Genomic DNA, 23,957 nt, shown 5'->3' on the forward strand with positions numbered 1-23,957 from the left:
CTGAGGTGCAGGACTGTCTGTGGTCTGGCTCCTTGGCACACTGGCTGCCCTGCTGCTTGGCGCACTCCGGAAGCCAGTTACTGCTCGCACCACTATTCCCGCTGAGGTAGTGGCTGAGGTGCTGGGTTGGGACCTGGAAAGGCGTGCCCTAGGGGACTGATGGGGGTGGGGGAGGTGAGGTGAAGAGGTCAAGGTTGGACAGGAAATGTATTTTTAGACACACTGGGATGGGTAGATGGAGGGTGTTTGGGAGTGGAGGAAGAGGTAGTGGTTGTAGGAGGTGTACGTTTGCTGACTTTGGGTGAAGGTGCATGGGCTGGAGGCTGTCGTGAGGTGGATGGCTGTTGGGTGGGTGTGTGACTGCATTTGTGTACCTTGGGAGGTGGGCTCACAGACACACTGGGGGAGGACACAGGGGATGTTTGAATGGTAGTGAGGGTGGTGAGTGCACGTGAGCGGTGTGTGGTGATGGGTGTGCTGGTGATGGATGTAGTGGATGAAGATGTAGTGCATGCAGGTGTGAGTGGAGACGTGACAGGGAGGGAGGAGGGAGACAAGGAGGAGGGGGACATAGTGGAGGCAGTGGCTGTTGGTATGTCTGCATGGGTATGATGCTTGCGTGAGTGCCTGTGGGATGTGTGGTACTTATTTTTGCCAGAGCTTTCCTTGTGTGTTGAGGTGTGTGCATGCTGGTCTGATGGTGTGTGTGGGATAGGCTGAGGTACAGGGGTGTGCGTGGGATAGGCTTAGGTACAGGGTTTTGGGTCTGGGTGGAGGAAGTTGGAGGGGGAGGCTGGACACAGGTACAATGACTGCCATCAGTGCAGGCCAGAGTCTGAAAAGCCTGCTGTTGGGCTGCCTGACCAGAATGAATGCCCTCCCGGTATGCATTGGTCTGTTGCAACTGCCTCTCTTCACCCTGGATGGCATTCAGAAAGGTAGACTGCCCAACAGTGAGGGATCTGAGGAGGTCAATCGCCTCCTCATTGAGGGCAGCAGGGCTGACAGGGGCAGGGGCTGAGGTGCCTGGAGCGAAGGAGATGCCCACCCTCCTGGGTGAGCGGCCACGGGGCACACGGTGAGGGGCTGCTGGGAGGGGGGTGCTGGTGGGGGGGTGGCGGGTGTACCTGTAGATGAGGGGGGCACAGAGGGGCCCGCCACCTCAAGGGAGCTCCCATCAGAGGAGGAGTCCGTGTCGCTGGTCTCAGCTCCCTTCGCCCTCCGTCCCACTGGTGCCTTCAGACTCCGTTGTCTCGCCCTCCAGGGCCATGTGGGATGCAGCTCCCTCCTGCTCCGGTGCCACTGCTCCTCCGCCTGATGATACTATTGCACACAAGAACAGGGAGGCCCAAAAAAGTGGGGGGAAAGACAGAAGAAAGACATGTTGAGTGCATGCAATACCGCTACTGTTGGCGGATACTACAGACACAGAAGACCTCTGCACTACGCCCTGTACTTAAAGTTCCCTAATTAATCACAGGGACATGGGGTACAAGGCCTATGCCCGATTGATGCACACATGGAAGTCACAAGAGCCCGACTAGGTGTAGTTGGCTCTGAACACTGGTGGGGTGGGGTGCCACATGGCCTGTCTTATGAAGAGACCTTGCCTACTAAACTCGCCCTGGACAAGGGGAACCCAGAGCTTACCTCCCCCACCCAGACACCTCGTAGTGCGCGCTGAATCAGCTGAATGAGGGTGTACTCACCCCCTTGTGGCTGCTGTGATGCTCTCAAGCGCCCATCCAACTCCGTATACGCCACCGCCAGGATCCGGAACATCAGGGGGGTCATGGTACGACGGGCACCCCTCCTACGCTGGGAGGCCATCCCCAGCTGGGCCTCCACCGTCTTCTTGCTCCAGCAGCAAATGTTCTCCCATCTTTTCCGGCAGTGGGTGCTCCGTCTGTGGTGGACCCCAAAGGTCTGGACTTCCTTGGCGATGGTACACCAAATATCCTTCTTCTGGTTGGCGCTGAGCTACAGGAATAGTACAGGGGAAAAGGAGAAGATATAACCGTCCGGACCATCACAGTCATTGGCCCGCGTTCCTACCCTTGCCATGACGCACATGCACTCACCGTCATTTCATGCACGCCTCATTCTCCCCCCCTTTCTTCCATCCACACCACTCCACACAGGCATTGCCCATACAGCATGCTCACAGTGTACTTACCTGTTTGTCTGGAGGACCGTAGAGTAGCGTGTACTGGGGGAGGATACCGTCCACTAGTTTCTCCAACTCCTCCGTGGTGAAGGCAGGGGCCCTTTCCCCAGACACATGAGCCATTGTCTCTTCCAGACTGAGGTCACAGCAGCACTTGCAGTGTAGGTCTCTCCTGTTGAAGTTCAGGTATCAAGTGAGTGAACAGATAGAAAATGGCAGTCACGTCTGCGGTGGTGCGTACCGTCACCGCCAGCGTACATCGTCATTGGCTCCTGGGACCCATAGGGTCCAGTGTTAACCAATGCAGGATTGCGCCGCGGTCTTCGACCTCCTACTGCGACGGTGTACAACGCAAGCGCATTTACCTCATATCCCCTTGTCCCACATTACAGGTCAGGCAACCACTATTTCAGGGGGCCATATGGCATTAAATGTAAATGCATCACACATATCTAGGCCTTGCATACACATGAAGATAGGGACATAGCGGATTGAAAAATGTGTGCAATAAAGTAGTGTTTTCGTACCTCAGTGTTGGCTGACCCTCTGCTCGCTGTTCTCCTCCATAGAGCACGTCCGCTGGGGCAGGTGAGGAGATGACAGCATCCTCCGGTGTACAGACCGCTGGTGGACCTGTCGACAATGGAAGAGCGACATGCAATTGTCACCTACAGACTGGACCGTGCCACAATCCAGGAACTGTGTGCCCAGTTGGAGCTGGACCTGATGTCAGCTATCCGCAATCCCACAGGTTTCCCCCCTCTAGTGCAGGTGCTGTCAGTGCTCCATTTTCTGGCAAGTGGGTCTTTTCAGACGACAGTGGCCATAGCATCAGGGATGTCCCAGCCTATGTTTTCCAACGTGTTGTCCAGAGTGTTGTCTGCCCTGCTGAAACACATGTGCAGCTACATAGTTTTTCTTCAGGTGGAGGATTTGCCTACAGTGAAAGGTGACTTTTATGCCCTGGGACATATCCCCAACATCATAGGTGCCAGTGATGGGACACATGTGGCCTTGGTCCCCCCCCCTGCAGGAGTGAACAGGTGTACAGAAACCGGAAGAGTTACCATTCGATGAATGTGCAGATGGTATGTTTGGCCGACCAGTACATCTCCCATGTGAATGCCAAGTTTCCTGGCTCAGTGCATGATGCTTACGTTCTGAGGAATAGCAGCATCCCTTACGTGATGGGGCAACTCCAGAGGCACCGTGTGTGGCTATTAGGTGGAGACATGGACCCTATACAGTATGACTAGCTGTCTGGGTCTGTGGTTGTCCCTAAGGGTTAGTGTGTGTCTGACATTTGTCCCTCGACATTTGCAGGTGACTCTGGTTACCCCAACCTGTCATGGCTACTGACCCCAGTGAGAAATCCCAGGACAAGGGCAGAGGAACACTACAATGAGGCCCATGGCCGAACTAGGAGGGTTATAGAGAGGACCTTGGGCCTCCTGAAGGCCAGGTTCAGGTGCCTCCCAATGACAGGTGGTTCCCTATTCTACTCACCAAAGAAGGTGTGCCAGATCATAGTGGCCTGTTGTATGCTTCACAACTTGGCTTTACAATGACAGGTGCCTTTTCTGCAGGAGGATGGTCCGGATGGAGGTGTTGTGGCAGCTGTGGAGCCTGTGGACAGTGAAGATGAGGAAGCAGAAGAAGAGGATATTGACAACAGAAACACAGTGATTCATCAATACTTTCAGTGTGACACAGGTAAGAAGACATCACTGCCTGCTACATCTGATACACTTGTTATACCTCTCATCTGTCTGTCACTTTCACCCAGTGTATGGACCCTGAGTTGTCACTTTCCCTTTCGATTTCACAGATGTGGGTCCCACTGTGTGACATCTGCTTTGTTTCCTCATGGACTAGAGCTGTGTGACATAGGTATGTTGACAATACAATGGATATGTCATTTTTCCTCAGTTACTGCAAATAAACATTTTGAAAGCACAGACTGACTCAAGATAGTTTTGTGATTTAAGTGTGTTTATTTAAGTGCTAAACAGCAGAGGGGGTTGTAAAATTGTCAGGGGTGATGGTGGAGGAATGTCCATGGCAGAGTCCAGTCTATTAGTCTCACAGGTGCATTGTCCAAAGGGGCATAGGAAGTGGAGCGGGGCAGTTGATGGATGGACAGGGTGACAAAGTGGGACAAAAGGATGACAATCAGGGTGGTCTAATTTCTTGGCGGGGGTCTTGGCATTGTTCTCTGTCTTTGTCCGGGATCTCAGGGACCGTTTGCGGGGTGGTTCTCCATCTGCAGGGGGTGGGGTGCTGGTGTCGTGGTCCTGTGGTGGTGCCTCCTGTCCACTAGCGCCGGCGGAGGTGGTGGGCAGTTCATCGTCCAGGCTAGTGTTAGGGGCCCCTTGTTGTGCCACATTGTCCCTCCTGGTGTTCACGAGTTCCTTCAGCGCCCCTATAATAGTGCCTAGGGTGGTATTGATGGATTTGAGTTCCTCCTTGAACCACAAATACTATTCCTCCTGCAGCCGCTGGGTCTCCTGAAACTTGGCCAGTACCATTGCCATCGTCTCCTGGGAATGATGGTACACTCTCATGATGTTGGAGAGGGCCTCGTGGAGAGTGGGTTCCCTGGGCCTGTCCTCCCCCTGTCGCACAGCAGCCCTGCCAGTTCCCCTATGTTCCTGGGCCTCTGTCCCCTGAACCGTGTGCCCACTGCCACTGCCCCTAGATCCCTGCTGTTGTTGGGTTGGTGGTTTAGCTTGGGTTCCCTGTAGTGGTGGACACACTGCTGCTTGACATGTCCTGGGGACAGAGGTATGGGCCCACTGGGTGGGTGCTATGCTGGTGTTTCCAGAGGGGGGAGGCTCTGTTGTGGCTTGTGCCAGTGTGATGGGAACCGACTGTCCCGAGGTCCCAGATGGGGCTGGGCTGGTCATCTAGATCCAGTTGGACAGAGCTGCTGTCATCACTGTGGGGCTCTTCTGTGGGGGGAGTGGACTTGTCCGGAACCTCCTGTCCGGTGACGTTGGGTAGGGGTCCTGCAAGGGTGTAAAGGCATAATTATTGCATCTGTGTGTGCCATGGTGTGCAATGGGTGGGTGACCCTGTACCCCAGTGCTTGCATTCTTGTGTAGGACCTTGTGTGATAATTGTTTAGGGGTTTGTGTGGGTATATGCAGTGGCCATGCATTGGTGATGGGTGTCCATGCTTTGGTGTTGCATGCAGGGCTTGGTGTTGGGATGTGTGGTTTGTGATAGTGGGACATATGTGAGGAGTTATAGTGATGGGGGTGAGGGTGAGGGTGAGGCTGGGGGTATGTGATTGCATGCAGGTAGGGTGGGGGATGAAGTAGTGAAAGATCTGACTTACCAGAGTCCATTCCTCCAGCTACTCCTGCGAGGCCCTCAGGATGCAGTATAGCCAAGACCTGCTCCTCCCATGTTGTTAGTTGTGGGGGAGGAGGTGGGGGTCCGCCTCCAGTCCTCTGAACCGCGATGTGGTGTGTTGAGACCACGGAACGTACCTCCCCCCTTAGGTCGTTCCACCTCTTCCTGATGTCATCCCTAGTTCTTGGGTGCTGTCCCACTGCATTGACCCTGTCCACGATTCTGCACCATAGCTCCATCTTCCTAGCCATGGTGGTGTGCTGCACCTGTGATCCAAATAGCTGTGGCTCTACCCGGATGACTTCCTCCACCATGACCCTGAGCTCCTTCTCAGAAAACCTGGGGTGTCTTTGCGGTGCCATGGGGTGGTGTGGGTGATGTGTGAGGCGTTGTGTGTTGTGATGTGTGGGGTGATGTTTAGGGGTGTGTGGTATTTTGTGCGTGGATGTGTATGTGTGATGGTGTTGTGTGCCTCTGTATGGTGGGGTTGTCTTAGCTGTGCTGTCTCTCTGACCTTCGTCTAAATTTCTGGTTGGAAGGGTTTGTGGGTGATGTGGGTGTGTGTTTTATATTGTATTGAGTGTGTGGGTGTGGTGGGTGTATGTGTATCAGGTGTGTGTATTTGGAATTGTCCAATGTGGTAGTGTTTTGTAAATGTGTGTGTATTTTGAGCGCGGCGGTGTGTACCGCCAATGGAATACCATGGTTGAAAGACCGCCACGTGGATTCGTGGGTCGTGATAGTGTGGGCATATTCCTGTTGGCGTGACAGTGAAGGTTTTGTTATCGCCAGTTTATCACTGACCTTTGTTTGGCGGACTTGTGTGGGTGTCTGGATTTTGGCAGATTCCGAGCTGTGGGTCATAATAGCTGTGGCGGAATTCCGCAGCCGCGGCGGTGTGTTGGCGGTCTTCTGCACGGCGGTAAGCGGCATTTACCGCCAATGTTGTAATGAACCCCTAAGTCTTTTTGGTCCTGAGACTTCAGGGAACAGGAGTCAAACTCTATCCGCGCCCTTGGAGAACAGCCAGAGAGCAGCAAGGCAGCAGGTCAACAGCAAGGCAGCAGTCCTTTCACCGAAAGCAGACAGGTGAGTCCTTTGAGCAGCCAGGCAGGTCTTCTTGGCAGGATGCAGGTTCTGGTTCAGGTTCTCTTCTCCAGGAAGTGTCTGAGTTGGTAGTGGCAAATGTGCCTTTGAAGTGGGGGAGACTTAAAAGAGTGTCTTAGAAGTGCACCAGGTCCCCTTTTAGTTCAATCCTGTCTGCCAGAGTCCCAGTAGGCGGTGTGGCATCCCTTTGTGTGAGAGCAGGCCAACCACCCTCCCAGACCAGGAAGACTCATTCAAAATGCAGATGTATGCAAGTGAGGCTGAGTATGTTTGGGGTGTGTCTGAGTGAATGAACAAGGAGCTGTCATCTAAACCCAGCCAGACGTGGATTGTAAGGCACAGAAATATTTAGTGCAGAGAAATGCTCACTTTCTAAGAGTGGCATTTCTAAAATAGTAATATTAAATCCAACTTCACCAGTCAGCAGGATTTTGTATTACTATCCTGGCCATACTAAATATGGCCTTCCTACTCCTTTCAGCTCAGCAGCTACCACTCAAACAATATATTAGGGCAGCCCCAATGTTAGTCTATGAAGGGAGCAGGCCTCACAACTTTGTAAAAACAAATTTAGGAGTTTTACACTGCCAGGACATGTAAACTTCATAGGTACATGTCCTGCCTTTTGCCTACACAGCACCCTGCCTTAGGGGTTACCCAGGGCACACCTTAGGGGTGACTTATATGTAGAAAAAGAGGAGTTTTAGGGTTGGCAAGTACTTTTAAATGCCAAGTCGAATTGGCAGTGAAACTGCACACACAGACCTTGCAATGGCAGGCCAGAGACAACGTGAAGTGGGTGGCACAATCAATGTAGCAGGCCCACCAGTAGCATTTAATCTACAGTCCCTGGGCACCTATAGTGCACTCTACTAGGGACTCATAAGTACATTAAAGAGCCCTATTGGTTATGATCCAATGTTACCATGTTTAAAGGGAGAAAGCAAATGCACATTAGCACTGGTTAGCAGTGGTAAGGTGCGCAGAGTCTTAAAACTAGCAAAAACAGTATCTAAAAAGTGTAGGGAGGCAGGCAAAAAGTTAGGGGTGACCACCCTAAGGCTGTCAGGTCTAACACCAAGCTAAAAATTACTGCTTGCCTTTTCATGAGGATGTCTCGGTAGAAGATATTGTAGTGAAAAATGGAGGACAGACTAGTTGCACTCACCCGCAATCATGGTAGGTACTGGTGAGGGTGATCATAAGAGAGAGGTTGGGAAATTAACGTTGTGGGGCAGTGTGGCTGTACAAGGTACGGGTGACTGAAGTACAACTAGACCCATCTGGCTGTAAATATTTGTGTTGGGCCTCACTTTAGAGGACTGGCGGATGGATATCAAACATCAACAGTCCTTGAATTAGACTGAGTGGTGCTCGCAGCAGCAGAAAACAAAAAGAATGGCTGAAGCTGTCATTTCTTTTTTAAAAACAGAGAAGTATGCACTCCATATACTTACAGACGTTTAAGAGTAGGGAGAGCCCTTATATTGCATAGCTTTTAATTAAATTGTTTTGTGTTAATCTCATTTGTGAACCTACATACAAATTATTTATGAATACCAGTGAAAGTATTTTGCTTTTATGTGGAACATAATGAACACACGCATTCAACTGTCATCTGCACCATTTACTTTTGAATACAAAGATTTATAACATGTTGAATACCTCTACACACCTGTGGTGCATTAGAAGCAGATGTGTTTTTTAAACACTTACACTCATTAGCTGGGCCCATGATTTTCAAAATTGGTACTTATCCTCCAATAGGTAAACTGTAAAACAAACTAGCTCACTCATTGGGTGATGTCATAAGGGATGTCTTCAATTATGTCATTTAAGATATGATCAGTGATGTCATAAATGATGTCATAAAACATCATGAGTGATTTCTTAAGTTAGGTCATGAGCTGTGCATGGTGGGGGAGGCAGTTATAGTTAGCACTGGTACCCATAACTGGTAAATGTATTTTTTTTGTTCAAAATGTTAATGTTATCAATGACAGATTTACCTAATTATAACATTACTACATAATAATGAGTGGCAGTCACCATTTGGTGGTGATAGTTCAGCATTTGATACTAAGTGCGCTTTTTGACTTACTAATAACTTTGGTACCATTTGACAAATCTCCATGAAACTTTCCAAAAAAAGTGTTCTTTTTGCCTAGTTTGTGCATGGAAAGTTTCTGGATGATCCACCAAGCAGGGACCGAAAAATAAGCGGGATCCCAAAACACAAAATCTCAATGCATTTTCTAAAGGCTTCTTAGGTAGGGCTTCAGCAAAAACTGCTGAAAGGACTTACACTTAATTTGGCAGCAAGCTTGGTTTGCAGATGGTGCTTTTGTGATTTGGTGTAAATCCTTTCAGTAGTTTTTGAAAAAGTAAAGGTGTAAAAATATTTTAACATCTAGAATTTTAGGTCCACAGGAGACTCAAGAGGGCCTAGCAGGAGCACCAGTTTAAAACCAGAACAGAGCATTCTAATTGGCCCCGGAAGCTTTATTTCCCTTGGGCCAATTTGCTCATGTGGCAGTCAGGCTCACACAGGAGCAAGCACTCAAATTTGCAGCCAGCAACATGAGAAAGATGTTGCTAGCAACCATTACAGGACTTGTGGATTTGGTCCCCTATCCTGATTTTTTTTTTTTAAGATATAAGGGGACAGGGTATGGATATCCTGACCCCTAGGACCCATGGGTCCCCTGTAGCCAAAACTGAAAAGCAAATGCCAATTTTTGCTGCGATCCCATGGGATCACAAAAAAACAAAATGCTGGCCCAGGGCCGCATTCTTCAATTATGGGGACCACATCGCCAGTTGTTTTTGGCCCATGGACCCCATCCACCAGGGCCCAAGTTTGGCTTTTTTAGGTTAGAGGGGCGTGCAGCTCCCTTCATGAGCCATATCCACTCCAGGGACCCCATCCCTACAGCCTAATCTCATTAATCAGAGGAGGGGCTGAGCTTCCCCCCGAGATGTATTTGGACCAGAGAACTCCCCTGGGGCCCTCAAGATTGGAGAGCATTCAGCAACCCTCCCTAAGCCTTTAAAAGGAGCTGGGAACCTAATCATCAAGGGACATAATTAAACTTTAACGGGGGTGCACAGCCGCCTGTGGAGGCTTTATTGGCCCTGGGGACCCCTTCTCCTGGTGTGGGCTCACATACTATGTCTCAGGGGACTGAGCAGACTTTGGGGGTCATTCTGACCCTGGCGGTCGGTGACCGCCAGGGTCACCGACCACGGGAGCACCGCCAACAGGCTGGCGGTGCTCCGTCGAGCATTCTGACCACAGCGGTTCAGCCGCGGTCAGAAACGGAAAGTCGGCGGTCTCCCGCCGACTTTCCGCTGCTCGGGAGAATCCTCCATGGCGGCGGAGCGCGCTCCGCCGCCATGGGGATTCTGACACCCCCTACCGCCATCCTGTTCCTGGCGGGTCTCCCGCCAGGAACAGGATGGCGGTAGGGGGTGCCGCGGGAGCAATGGCATGGCACTGCAGGGGCCCCCGTAAGAGGGCCCCACTGTGTATTTCAGTGTCTGCAATGCAGACACTGAAATACGCGACGGGTGCAAACTGCACCCGTCGCACATACCCACTCCGCCGGCTCCATTCGGAGCCTGATTCCTCGTGGGGAGGGGTTTTCCGCTGGGCTGGCGGGCAGCCTTCTGGCGGTCGCCCGCCAGCCCAGCGTGAAAGCCTGAATGGCCTCCGCGGTCTTTCGACCACGGAGCGGCCATATGGCGGTTCCCGCGAGGCGGGCGGCTGCCGCCGCCCGCCTCACTCGGAATCAGGCCCTTTGTGTTCTCTTTTGTCTTCATTGATGCAGACAGGGAAACAGAATAAGATATTGCTCCTGCCCAAAGGGAGCATCATATATAGCTGCTCCCTGGAGGTGGGAGCAATGCCAGTACCATGCGGGGAGCCGACTGGTGTCACAGGAGCCCTGCAGCTCCCCTCAATGTATGCATGTTGGGTGCCCTCTGTGCATACCGGGCACCCACCTATAACAAAGGGCGGCATCATGGAATGGGGTTCTCTGGCCATAATGCGCTTGGGGAGGTGGCGGGCCACGTGGCCCCTCTTCCCTTTTAATACATGTATGGCTCTGAGGAATCCCTAGGGCCCAGTGAGGTTCGGGAAGGAGAGCTTCTTCGCTCCCTTCCCTTTAAAAAAAAATGGGATCCCCAGGGCCTAAAGAGGCTTGGAGAGTTTGGCCACACAGCCCCATTCCCCTTTATAAAAAACAAGACATAGCCCCAGGGGAATGGGTTGCTGGGGCCCAAGAAGGCTGCATGGCTCTCCTGTCATTTTTTTATTGTGTTTGGCCCATGGGTATGAGGTCCTCTGGCCAGAAGACCATCCCTGCACTGGACACACAAAAGGCCTTGCATGATGTGGGGTTGGCAGTCTACAGGGGGTTTGGTCACAGGGTCTGGCAGCAGGCCAAAGCCTGTGATCAACACCGCCACTGCACATGGCCAAAGTCTGTGCTCGGTGTAGGACTCGCTGCTTGCAGCAACTTGGAAGCTGCAACACATGCCCTGCGAATAACCCTTTGCCAAGCAGGAGCAAAAGCCTTGCATGGTGTGTTGGGTTGGCTGCCACAGGCTGACTGCATGTGGGGATTTGAAGGCAGGGCCTGGGCCAGGCCCTGTGGTCAACCCCATGCTCCGCCGGTGGAAAGACAATGGACAGCATGAGGCTGGTTGCCTGCGGGAAAGGGGTTGCGCGGTCTCTGGGTGGGATGGTTAAAGGACCTGGCCACAGGTTGCATTAAAAAATCTCCTAGAAAGTCACTGAATAAAGCTAAGTTTAAAGTGATGTTATGGTTGGGTGAATGAGTCATTGACAGCATTAACATTTAAACTAAACTAAAACACAGAAATGCCCCAGTTATAGTTATCAAAGCTAACTATAACCTGTACATTTGCCATTGCACTGCTCACTGGTTCAACTCCCATTTGACTATGTGCTCCTTGATGCTGAAAAATTGGCTGAATGGAATTAGATAAAACTTGCCATGGAAGTGAAACGCCCAATGGTGTGTCTTTGCGCCAGTTGGTGTAAATCTGTTCACTATTTGTCAAACAATTAGAGCGCAAAAATTATTTTGGTCTGGGCATGAAGAAATGAAATTGAGATATCCTGACGGTAGGAAAGGAACATTTTTGATTTGTCTATAACTTTAGTTAGTGCAGCTTGATGAATATGCGCAACATTTAGAAGATGCTTATCATGCTGATCTTAGTTTTGGTATTTTTAAATTTATGCTGTTTGATCAAAGGAGGCACAGTTGAGGGAACAAAAATGCATTCATTTACTAAAAACGTTTGTGGCTCGTCACATACTTTGCAGACGGATGCCATGTTCAAATTACTCTTAATATATTGAGCTTCATTCAGGAGGGATTGACATATTTCCTGCTGACCTGTAAAATTGCTCAAGAGTTATCAGCAAATGAAACATTGTCTGATTCCCCCGTTAAACTTGACCGCCCCACCCACCCACGTTGATCGTCATAAAATTTGACATATTAACAGAAAACTAAACATGCCGAATTCCTCGTGAATATGGAAAATACTGCCTGGTAAATGAATGATTTATACCCCTTCTTTTTTGGTACATCCCCGTTGATGAATCAGCACGAGTTTGAAAATACTATGAGGTAGGTGAACATCCTAAATATATGCAAACTTCATTCAAATTAAGCAAATACGCTAAAGTTATAAAGAAAATAAGCATATGTTACACAGTCACAGTCACCACTGCGTGGCTGTTGGGCAGATGCATTTTCCACTCAAAATAAATTTTTTGGTTGGCCTAGAACTGTTGACTACAAACATCGATTTGCACCAAAATGGGAAGCTGCTTTGCATAGTTGTGTAAGGTTTTGCAGACCAATTTCACTGAAGGTCCATAGAGGGAAGACAGAACAAATTAAAAAAGTTGATTTTCTTCCATTTTACCTCCCAAGAAAATATGCTTTCACCAACAGCGAAAAATGCTAAACGATTTTACACCTCAATTTGTAAATAAAGTTCTACTCTCATACCAACTGTTATTTTGTTTGTTGGATGTAAACCCATTCATTGGTTTTACAGATATAAGTGTTTTTAACATTTGCCATGATGGATTGAAAGGATTTTAAAATACTTTTGTATGTAGTTTCCATTTAAAACCATGTTGTAGAAAACCATAAATTAGGTTGTTCACATTTCTTTTTAATGTTTTTAGTAAATGCGAGTTTGACATGGATGTAGAGCTTTAGTGTTTTTTTCTGTTTTTTTGTAAATCTGTTCAGATGTTTTTGAGAGAATATAATTTGAATAGTATATCAGCTGGATTTGAACAAGTGAGCATGTTCGTATATCTTGCCACGTGTTGGTTTGTCGGATGTAAAAAAAAATTAAAAAAATGTCTACAAAGAGCAAACATGTGCATTCTACAACATAACCGTGAGGTCAGAGCTTTTCAGTTCTGTAATTTCCAAACTGTTAGAAATGGGGTCTTTGGTTGGCAGTCAGCTTACCCCCTGTCCATACAAGGACCCTCACTCTAGCCAGGGTAAAACAGAATCACCCTCAGCTAACCCCTGCTTACCTCTTTTGTAGCTTGGCACGAGCAGTAGGCTTAACTTCAGAGTGCTAGGTGTAAAGTATTTGTACCAACACAAACAGTAACTTAATGAAAACACTACAAAATGATACCACACAGGTTTAGAAAAATAGAAAATATTTATCTAAACAAAACAAGACCAAAACGACACAAATCCACAATACACAAGTCAAGTTATCAGTTAAAAAGCAAAAAGAGTCTTCATGTAGTTTTAAACACACACTAACACTGTTACCGTGAAAATGTACCTTGGGTGTGCCAAAAATAACCCAGCACGGGTGATTCATGAGTTAGACTTTGAATTGTTTCGCCTTTCATCTGGTCAGGATGCGTTGTTTCTTCTCTCCGCAGATGAGTGATGCGTTGATCTGGTCAGCAGTCTCAGGTCCGGGCAGACCTTGCGTCGTTTTTACACGGCCATCGGTGTTTGCGTCGGAAATCCAGCCGCACGATGATCTAAAAACCACGCACGCAGGGTTGCGATCTCACCAGCCTCCGTCAGCGATGCTGCGCGTCGTTTCTCCAGCTCCATGCGTCGATTCTTTGGTCGCGTTACAGGTGAGCATCGATTTCCCAGTCGCAGATCGGATTTGCTTCTATCTTTTCCCCACACGGCGTTCTGTGCGTGGATTTTCTCCTCTTAGGCTACCAGCTTCTCCTTTCAAGGTCCTAGGAACTGGATGGGCACCACAGGGCAGAGTAGGAGCCTCTCCAGGTGCTGGCAGAGAAAAGTCTTTGCTGTCCCTGAGACTTCAAACAACAGGAGGCAAGCTCTAAATCAAGCCCTTGGAGATCTTTACAAGTTGGAAGGCACACAAAGTCCAGTCTTTGCCCTCTTACTCTGGCAGAAGCAGCAACTTCAGGATAGCTCCACAAAGCACAGTCACAGCAGGGCAGCTCTTCTTCCTTAGCTCTTCAGCTCTTCTCCAGGCAGAGGTTCCTCTTGGTTTCTAGAAGTGTTTTAAAGTCTGTGGTCTGAGACCTCAAACTCCACATGTCCAACCGCTCCCAAACGGAATCTACACTTTAATCAGATTTAAAGGTAGCCCCCATGTTAACCTTTGAGAGGGACAGGCCTTGCAACAGTGAAAAACAAATTGAGCAATATTTCACTCTCAGGACCTATAAACACATTACTATATGTCCTACCTTAACCATAAACTCCACCCTGCCCGTGGGGCTACCTAGGGCCTACCTTAGGGGTGTCTGACATGTAAGAAAAGGGAAAGTTTAGGCCTAGCAAGTGGGTACACTTGCCAAGTCGAATTTACAGTTAAAACTGCATACACAGACACTGCAGTGGTACGTCTGAGACATGATTAAAGAGCTACATATGTGAGTGGCACAACCAGTGCTGCAGGCCCACTAGTAGCTTTTGATTTACAGGCCCTGGGCACCTCTAGTGCACTGTACTAGGGACTTACTAATAAATCAAATATGCCAATCATGGATAAACCAACTACATCCACATTTTGTAAAGGAGCACTTGCACTTTAGCACTGGTATAGTGCCCAGCGTAACAAAAACAGCAAAATCAGAGTCCATCACACATCAGCAACCTGGGAAACAGAGGCAAAAAGTTAAGGGAGACCACGCCAAGGATGAAAAGTCTAACACAAACCATAAGTAACCTTTAACTGTAATGTTTTCAGTGAATTTGTGTGTGTGTTAACTTATTCACTACAAAAAGAAAAAGTTACACGGACCTTATAGTAGTTAGGTACTGAATTCACTTGCACAAAACGATAGACATTTAGCAGTTATAGATAGCAGCCCTAACTATAGCTTATGCCCCAGCAATGCACTGCTAATTACCTCACATATTACATCATGACATGGTTGGTGACATCACTGATGACATCTCATATGACATCACTGATGAAATCACTGATGAAATCACTGATGACATCATCCAGTTACAGACTCTCAAATTAAGAAACATAAAATCACATTTAACACATTTCTAAACATGGGTGGGGGGCTTACAAACCAAATCTTAAAAAAGGTGGACCAGTTTTAGGCATCCCTTCCCACATGGGGGATTTAGGACAGAAAGAATACAGGCAGGTGCGACTCCTCTTACAGCAGTCACTCAAGAGGCCTGAATTGTCCCGCACAGAGGAATTTCTTTCCATTGTGTGTCATCCTCACTGTTACATTGGTTTGAGGGGAGCTGCTAGAGGCAGGTGTGAGTGAGTGAATAGGAATAAATAAATATATATGTCACATTGACACCTTTAGTGCATTTGTACTTAAGTGCCAATATGTTTACATTGAAAAGACATTAAGCACCATTAATCAAATCTGCACAAAATGAAGGTTCTTCACAACATATTACATGCAGATCTGTGAAGTGGGAGGGCAAACAAAAAAAGAAGGGGGTCCATAAAGTGCTTAATGCATTTTAATTTCCATAAGATTCTTTTCGGTGCAAGAAAAAAAATGACTGAATTACATTTTACCATATTTGAAGGTAGAACTTCTTCACAGAAGTACCTTTGTTTGGATTTGTGTTAAACTATTCAGTAGTTTTTGAGAAATCATTTTAAAAGGTAATTGGGTTGGCCATGAAGAGGTTACATTTTAGTCTGGACTGTTAATTTGCTGATCCTGATTTTGCAAATCACCTACCTGATTCACACATCCAGGTAAAAAATAGAAAGATGTTTTAATCCTGTTCTTCAGTGCAAATTTGCAAATCAAACAGTGGATACATTAAACCACTGTGTCCTGTGTCCTGACTGGCTAACATTAACAGAATAATTTCTGTTATGGCCATCATCACCAAACATCATATATCATACACTTAAAACAGAAAGTGAATTCCAGCCAGTTTAGTATGATGTGCATGCATAGCATTATTGGAACAAAATGCACACATTTCATATCTGAAATTATAATTTAGGTTTGGTACTAAAGGAAAAATTGCTTTTCTTCTGATATTGCATGATTCCTGTCAATCACATTGAGGAATAACCACATATTATTTGTAGTAGACATTTTTTACATCACCTCAGTTTCCATTTCCAATTTGATTGCCTTCAGAAGTTTTTCCTTTATCAAGACACAATTTAACTTGTACTTGGAATCTATTGTAGATGTACCAAACTCGATCCATGGGCAAAGGTGGACAAAAGCATAGGCTGATTTACTCATTGTCTTTTATTGTCCATTAAGATAAGCAGACCACTTGTGTGTACATAAGTTCCACTAACATGCATATACATGCCACGAAATTGCATCTTCATGGACTCCCCAAAGTTCACTCAGTCCTATGATGCACTTAAAAACTGGAATTGCTTTACGTGCAGGCAGGCAATGATTCCACCACTTTTCATTAGCTCTCAAACCTCCCTAGGCATGTTATGCACACCTTTTGGGAACAGAAAATTCCTACTACTTTAATTATTAGACATGCTAAACCAGCAGTAATGACAATAGAGTGGGCTCTGTTGTAGGGCAGCCCATACCCTTTCCCTTGAGCACTTAAATGTTTCATGACAAATACATTTAGATCCCCATCAACTGAATGTTAGCTGTTTAGAGGTGAACAGAGAAAAATGCACTTTGTGGTTCTAAAGGAAAAGGGCCTCAAGTTGTAAATAACATTTATATATTTTCATTGTCTAATAGTAGATTCAACCATGAAGAAGAACACGTATTAGCAAATGGTGCAGGTACTGGAGCACAGCAAGAGCTGATCACTGGCATTGCCGTTAACCTTTTAAAGTTGTGATGAAAGTTTTCCGAAATGGTGTGATGACAGAGTTTCTGTGTTGTCTTAAAATTGACTGCATTAATTGCATTGGCATACAGTTTCCCTTTCAGAGGAGTGTCCTCACATAGCTATTGATTTGCCAGTTTGACTCTGCAATCACAGAGAACAATCAGAAGAAAGAATAAGAGGGGTTATAGTACATGGATCTAAAGAATGTTTCATTTGAAAGGTCTCTTATTTTATCAGCGTTTTATGTAGAAAATTGTTTTCCGACCTACCCTCCACAGTGTTTTCTGGTTCACTGAATTTCATTAGAATGTTTGCATTCTAACCACTTCAAACTGATATTACGCATCATTGCCTCTCTTATAGGTTTAGAGATAAAAATAAAATGTTGAGGGGGCACATCCTTGGTTAGTCAGAGTGGAAGGAAAATTTCAGAGAGAGTAGATTGAGTGATGGGTTCTGAAACGGAGCAACCCATGGGTTGATGAGGATCAAAGGTGAGGTTATTTGTTGAATGACTAAGATCATAGTGTTAGACTAAATAAAAACATGGGTGAAGAAGATTCTGCATGAGCGTCAGAGAAAATAAGCGTGTAGAACAACAAAGCAACAAATTAACCAAAAAGACACATGTGAGATCAGTGTGTTCAAGGAAAAAAAATACACTTTGTGTTTCCATATTTTTTGTAATTATGTTCACATTTTAGAACAGAATCTAATTTTCATAACAGTAGTGCACAAAACATCAGAACACGTGTTGTGGAGGACTAATCTTCCTCACCTTTGGAGCACCTAGCATTTGGTTTAACATTAGATGACTGCAAATATATTTTGTATTGTGAATCTAGAACAGTGGAACGTTGATGCCTACAAAGAAATAAGGCTAGCCCCCCAGTACTACTACTACCATTCCCACTTGCTCCTTTTCCAGAATCTATTGCGAGTGCCTCATGGTCTCCTCCTGGCTCTGGGAGCACTGTTTAGCCAAAAAGCCCCCACTTTTGGATTTTCGCTATCTGCTCACCTTCAGGCCCACTTCCTAAAATCCAGGACTGGTGGGGTACCACATGGAGGGCCATGTCTCACTCAGGATAGGATCAGGTCTGAGTTCAAGAAGGGAGCCTTTTGTGTCCCAGAGGCTCAGCTCAGGAAGCCAGCAAACTAGCCCTTTGGAGTCACTCTGTTGGTCCTGGTTCAAGTTGCAAGTCCAGCCATCTTTCCCTGGCAGTAGAGCAGCAGGGCAGAAATACATATATTTAAGGCAGCAGATGGTCAGCAGTCCAGCAGAGTGGTAGTTCATTTCAGCAGCACAGCAGTTCTTCTTACTGGCTGAGTATTCACAGGTCCAGAAGTGTAATGAAGATGTTTTTATTTTATTTTCTTCAGTTGTGTATAGCGTGAACTCAACCGAAAGTTTTGGAACCCATTACATGAGCATCAGTTGCATTACACAAGGACCCATTCATTTTTTGTAGGCACAGAGTGTTTGCCAGAATCACAGTTTGTTGAGCCAATGATGAAACTTGAACCTGAATCCCCAGATCCAAAGGAGGCAGCTCTGGCCGGTATACCACTTCATCCTACCTTTTGTTTATGGTCCTGGATGTTGGGAAGTAGTTCTCAATAGTGTCTTTGAAGTGCATGGAAATTCCTTATTCCCCTAACCTGACTCCCAGCAGGCTGCACTGACAATGTAGAGGTGATAGGCTATTTGTGTTAAGGCAGAGCACTCCCTATTCATTTGGATGTAGGGCTGTTCTCAGCTCCCCACATCCTGCTGGCAGATGGCCCGTTGAGGCATGCCTAATCCCTCTATTGTGTGACTGTCTGGGATGAATTCACAATGTTCGTCAGTTACAACCAGTCATGTGACCCAAGACAGTCTACAGAGAGAAAAGGGGCGAAGGGCAGAAAATGCCAACTTTCTAGAAGTGGCATTTTCAAAATTGTTATCAAACCTCGAGTTTACAATCAAATAAATATTTTCAGTACAATTACCTCCTTTTAAATGTAATAAGGAATTCTCGGTCTTATCCTATGGGAGGGGTAGTCCTCACAGTAGTGAAAAAGAATTTAGAGGTTTTCCACTTCCAGGACATATACAACTTAAAAGTGCATGCCCAACCTCTTAATTGCACAGCACCCATCTCTAAGGGATCACATAGGGCCTACCTTTGGGGTGTCCTATGCAGTGAAAGGGGAGAATGGGGTTTAAGTGGCAAAGTTAGTTGGCAGTTTAAAACTAGCTGCACTTGTAAGCCTGAGACATGTTTTAAGGTGCTACTTCAGTGGGTGTCACAACAAGTGCTGAAGGCCTACTGGTAGTATTTAATTTTCAGGCTCTAAATATATGATATACCACTCTACAAAGGACTTATAAGTAAATTAAATATGTCAATCAGGCAAAAGCGAGTCAAACCATGTTTAGAGGAGTGAGCACAAGCATGATAGCACTAGTTAGCAGTGGTAAAGAGCCCAGAGTCCTAAAGCCAACATAAACAAATTCAGCAGAAAAAAGGGAGGGTCAAGACAAAATGTTTGGAGGGTGACCCTGCAGAGATGGCCAGGCCCAACATCCCACATTTCTTGAATTGGATAATATATGCTTACATCTGTTCAACCACTCTGCCTGTGTGACAATCAAATCATCGATCCACATAGTGCATTATTAAGAGTAAAGCTCATGTTCCTTGTGTTATTTTTCATTGCAATGTCACACTTTGGCCCTCATTACAACCCTGGCGGTCAATGTCAAAGCGGCGGTAAGAAAGCCAACAGGTCGGCGGTAAAAAAAAATGGAATCACGACCATGGCGGAAACCGCCAACATGGACAGCCACTTCAACACTCCGACCGCCATGGCGGTACAAGCAAACAGCATGGCGGTCACCGCCAACAGACAGACGGAAGACAATGTACTGCCGCCACTATTATGAGAGGCCAATCCGCCACCTTTTCCGGGGCGGATTCAACACGAACAAAAACATGGCGGAAACAGGACTTGGAAGGGGAAACACTCACCTCTACACAACCCACGAGGAACCAGAACACCATGGAGCCAGAACTCCAAATCCTCCCTGCAATAGTTTTCCTGCTCCTTTACCAGGAGCACAAACTACGGCGGTGACGACTGCGGTGAGTACTGCACCTACAACACAGTGGAGGGGGGAGGGAAAAGAGAGGACACACACACGCAACATGCAACACCCCCACCCCTACCCACAACAACACACACCCCAATACATGCTGCAACATTACATTTACACCCCCAGGCCCCCCTGGAAGAAAGCAATGACAAAAAGAAATGATTTTAATCAATAAAAATCCATTAGTCAAAACTTTATAAACAATTATGTACACCAACTATACAAGTCCGGATAGTGCACCATTCAAAGTCCGTGGACCACTGGGCCCAAAATGCATGGGCGAGGCCTACACTCAATACCAGACTGCAAACGGAACAGTGCTGAGGCATCAGATTGAAATGAAACAGGCACCTCAGGGGGAAGGGAAGGGGGGGGCACCTCAGCCAGATGAGTGCACAACGCCAGCTCCATGAGGGGGCTCCATGCCCATTGATGTATCCTGGGGAGTGCAGAGCCACAGTCTTTCAAGTCCTTTCAGTGGGTAGGTTGCTCACTGCTCTATCCTGGGGATTGCAAAGCCACAGTCTCTGAAGTCTATTCGGTGGGCGGTTTGCCCACTGCTTTATCCTGGGGAGTGCAATGCCACAGTCTCTCAAGTGGATGCCTTTCTCCACTGGTTCTGGAGGGGGCTTTGTGTCCAGAGTGCTTCATCCTGCCAAGGACAGAGGTAGTGGATGTGATACTCCACTGGTTCTGGAGGGGGCTTTGTGCCCAGAGTGCTTCATCCTGCCAAGGACTGAGGTAGTGGATGCCTTTCTCCACTGGTTCTGAAGGGGGCTTTGTACCCAGAGTGCTTCATCCTGTCAAAGACTGAGGTAGTGGGTGTGATACTCCACTGGTTCTGGAGGGGGCTTTGTGCCCAGAGTGCTTCATCCTGCCAAGGACTCAGGTAGTGGATGCGACACTCTACTGACGGTGGTGCAACATGCAAGCTGCCAGGCTCCTGGAACTGATCACCAGCCTCTTACGACTGACCACTGGGGATGGCAGCCATGTCTGTGGTGTTGCCACTGGCTCAGGATGTCGCGGGGCCACTGGCGGTGCTGCCGGCGGCGTCAGTAGCGGTGGTGCTGGCGGCGTTGTCAGTAGCGGCGGTGCTTGCGGCGGACTCTGTGGAATCGGTGCTGGCGGCGGGCTCTGTGGCATCGGTGCTGGCAGCAGTGTTGTGGCGGCGGTGCTGGTTGCGGGCTCACTGACTGCGGTGCTGGTGGGGGGCTCACTGACTGCGGTGCTGGTGGCGGGCTCACTGACTGCAGTGCAGGCGGCGGTGCTGGTGGTGGTGCTGGTGGCGGTCTTGTCCGCCGTGCAGGTTGGCGTTGACGTGGACCTGCCTTTTGATTTTTTGACCTTTCCCCACCTTGGATGGTGGCGCAGCTGTCTTGCCACTTTCCACTTTTGTTTTGTCTGAGCCATTGGTGGCAGGTGTTTTCACCTTCTCCCTATGGGATGTGGGCAACTTTTTCTGTTTTGGAGGTGGGGGAATGTCCTTGCCCTCGCTCCTTGGGACACTGGCAGCCCTGTTGCTTGGCACACGCCAGAATCCCGCTATTGCTGGCACTACTGTGCCCGGTGATGTGGTGGCTGAGGTGCTGGGTTGGGACCTGGAAAGGTGGGCCCTAGGGGACAGGACGGGGAAGAGGTCAACATTTGATAGGAAAAGCTTTTTAGACACACTGGGACGGGTAGATGGAGAGGGTTTGGGAGTGGAGGAAAAGGTAGTGGATGTCGGAGGTGTACGTTTGCTGACTTTGGGTGAAGGTGCATGGGCTGGAGGCTGTTGTGAGATGGATGGCTGTTGGGTGGGTGTCTGGCTGCGTTTGTGTAGTTTGGGAGGAGGGCTCACAGACACAGTGTGAGAGGACACAGAGGATGTGTGAATGGTAGTTGGGGTGGTGAGTGCACGTGAGCGGTGTGTGGTGATGGGGGCATGCTGGTGATGGAGGTAGTGGCTGAAGATGTAGTGCATGCAGGTGTGAGTGGAGACGAGACAGGGAGGGAGGAGGGAGACATGGAAGAGGGGGACACAGTGGAGGCAGTGGATGTTGGTATGTCTGCATGGGTATGGTGCTTGTGTGAGTGCCTGTGGGATGCGTGGTGCTTATGTTTGCCTGAGCCACCCTTGTGTGTTGAGGTGTGTGCATGCTGGTCTTATGGAGTGCTTGGGATAGGCTGAGGTATAGGGGATTGGGTCTGGGTGGAGAAGGTTCGAGGGGGGAGGCTGGACACAGGGACAATGGCTGCCATCAGTGCTGAGGCCAGAGTGTGAAATGCTTGCTGTTGGGCTGCCTGGCCAGAATGAATGCCCTCCAGGTATGCATTTGTTTGTTGCAAATGCCTCTCTATACCCTGGATGGCATTCAGAATGGTAGACTGCCCAACAGTGAGGGATCTCAGGAGGTCAATAGCCTCCTCACTGGGGGCAGCAGGGCTGACTGGGGCAGGGCCTGAGGTGCCTGGGGTGAAGGAGATGCCCACCCTCCTGGGTGAGCAGCCACGGGACACATGGTGAGGGGCTGCTGGGAGGGCGGTGCTGGTAGGGGGGGGTGGCGGCTGTACCTGTAGATGCGGTGGGCACAGAGGGGCCCACCACTGCAACGGAGCTCCCATCAGAGTAGGAGTCGGTGTCGCTGGCCTCTGCTCCTGTCCCCGCCGTGGAGCTCCCCATGCCCTCCGTCCCACTGGTGACTTCAGACTCCGTTGTCTCGCCCTCCAGAGCCATGTGGGATGCAGCTCCCTCCTGCTCCGGTGCCACTGCTCCGGTGCCACTGCTCCTCCGACTGATGACGTTAATGCACACAAGAACAGGGACACCACAAAAAGGGGTAGGGGAGAAATAAGAAAGACATGTTCAGTGCATGCAATACCACTACCGTTGGTGGAAACTACAGACACAGCAGCCCTCTGCACTACGCCACGCACTTAGGGTTCCCTAATTAATCACAGGGACATGGGGTACAAGGCCTATGCCCGATTGCTGCACACATGGAAGTCACAGCAGCCTGACTAGGTGTAGATGGCTCTTCCAATGGTGGGGTTTGGGGTGCCACATAGCCTGCCTCACAAAGGGTCCTTGCCTACAAAGCTCTCCCTGGCCTAGGGGAACCCACTGCCCACCTCCAAGACACCTCGTAATGCTTGCAGAGTCAGATGGATGTGACGGTACTCACCCCCTTGTGGCTGCTGTGATGCCCTCAAGCACCCATCCACCTCCAGATACGCCACCACCGGGATACGGAACATCAGGGGGGTCATGGTGCGACGGGCACCCCTCCCAATTTGGGAGGCCATCCCCAGCTGGGCCTCTGCCATCTTCTTGCTCCAGCACCAAATGTCCTCCCATCTTTTCTGGCAGTGCGTGCTCCGTCTGTGGTGGACCCCCAGGGTCCAGATGTCCTTGGCAATGGCACGCCAAATATTCTTCTTCTGGTGGGCGCTGACCTAGAGGAATAGTACATGGGAAAAGGAAAAACTTTAACCGTCCGGACCGCCACAGTCGTTGGCCCAGTTCCCACCCTTGCCCTGACGCACATACACTCACCGTCCGCTCATGCAGGCCTCAGTCCCTCCGTATCTTCCATCCACACCACTCCAAACAGACATTGCCCATACAGCATGCTCACAGTGTACTCACCTGTTTGTCTGAAGGACCGTAGAGCAGCATGTACTGGGGGAGGACCCCATCCACTAACTTCTCCAACTCCTCCGAAGTGAAGGCATGGGCCTTTTCCCCAGACACATGAGCCATCGTCTCTTCCAGACTGAGGTCACAGCAGCACTTGCAGTGTAGGTCCTCTCCTGTCGGAGGTCAGGTATCAAGTGAGTGAACAGAGAGAAAATG

This window comes from Pleurodeles waltl, chromosome 1_2 (genome assembly GCF_031143425.1).
Source record: "Pleurodeles waltl isolate 20211129_DDA chromosome 1_2, aPleWal1.hap1.20221129, whole genome shotgun sequence".
Lineage (NCBI taxonomy): Eukaryota > Metazoa > Chordata > Amphibia > Caudata > Salamandridae > Pleurodeles > Pleurodeles waltl.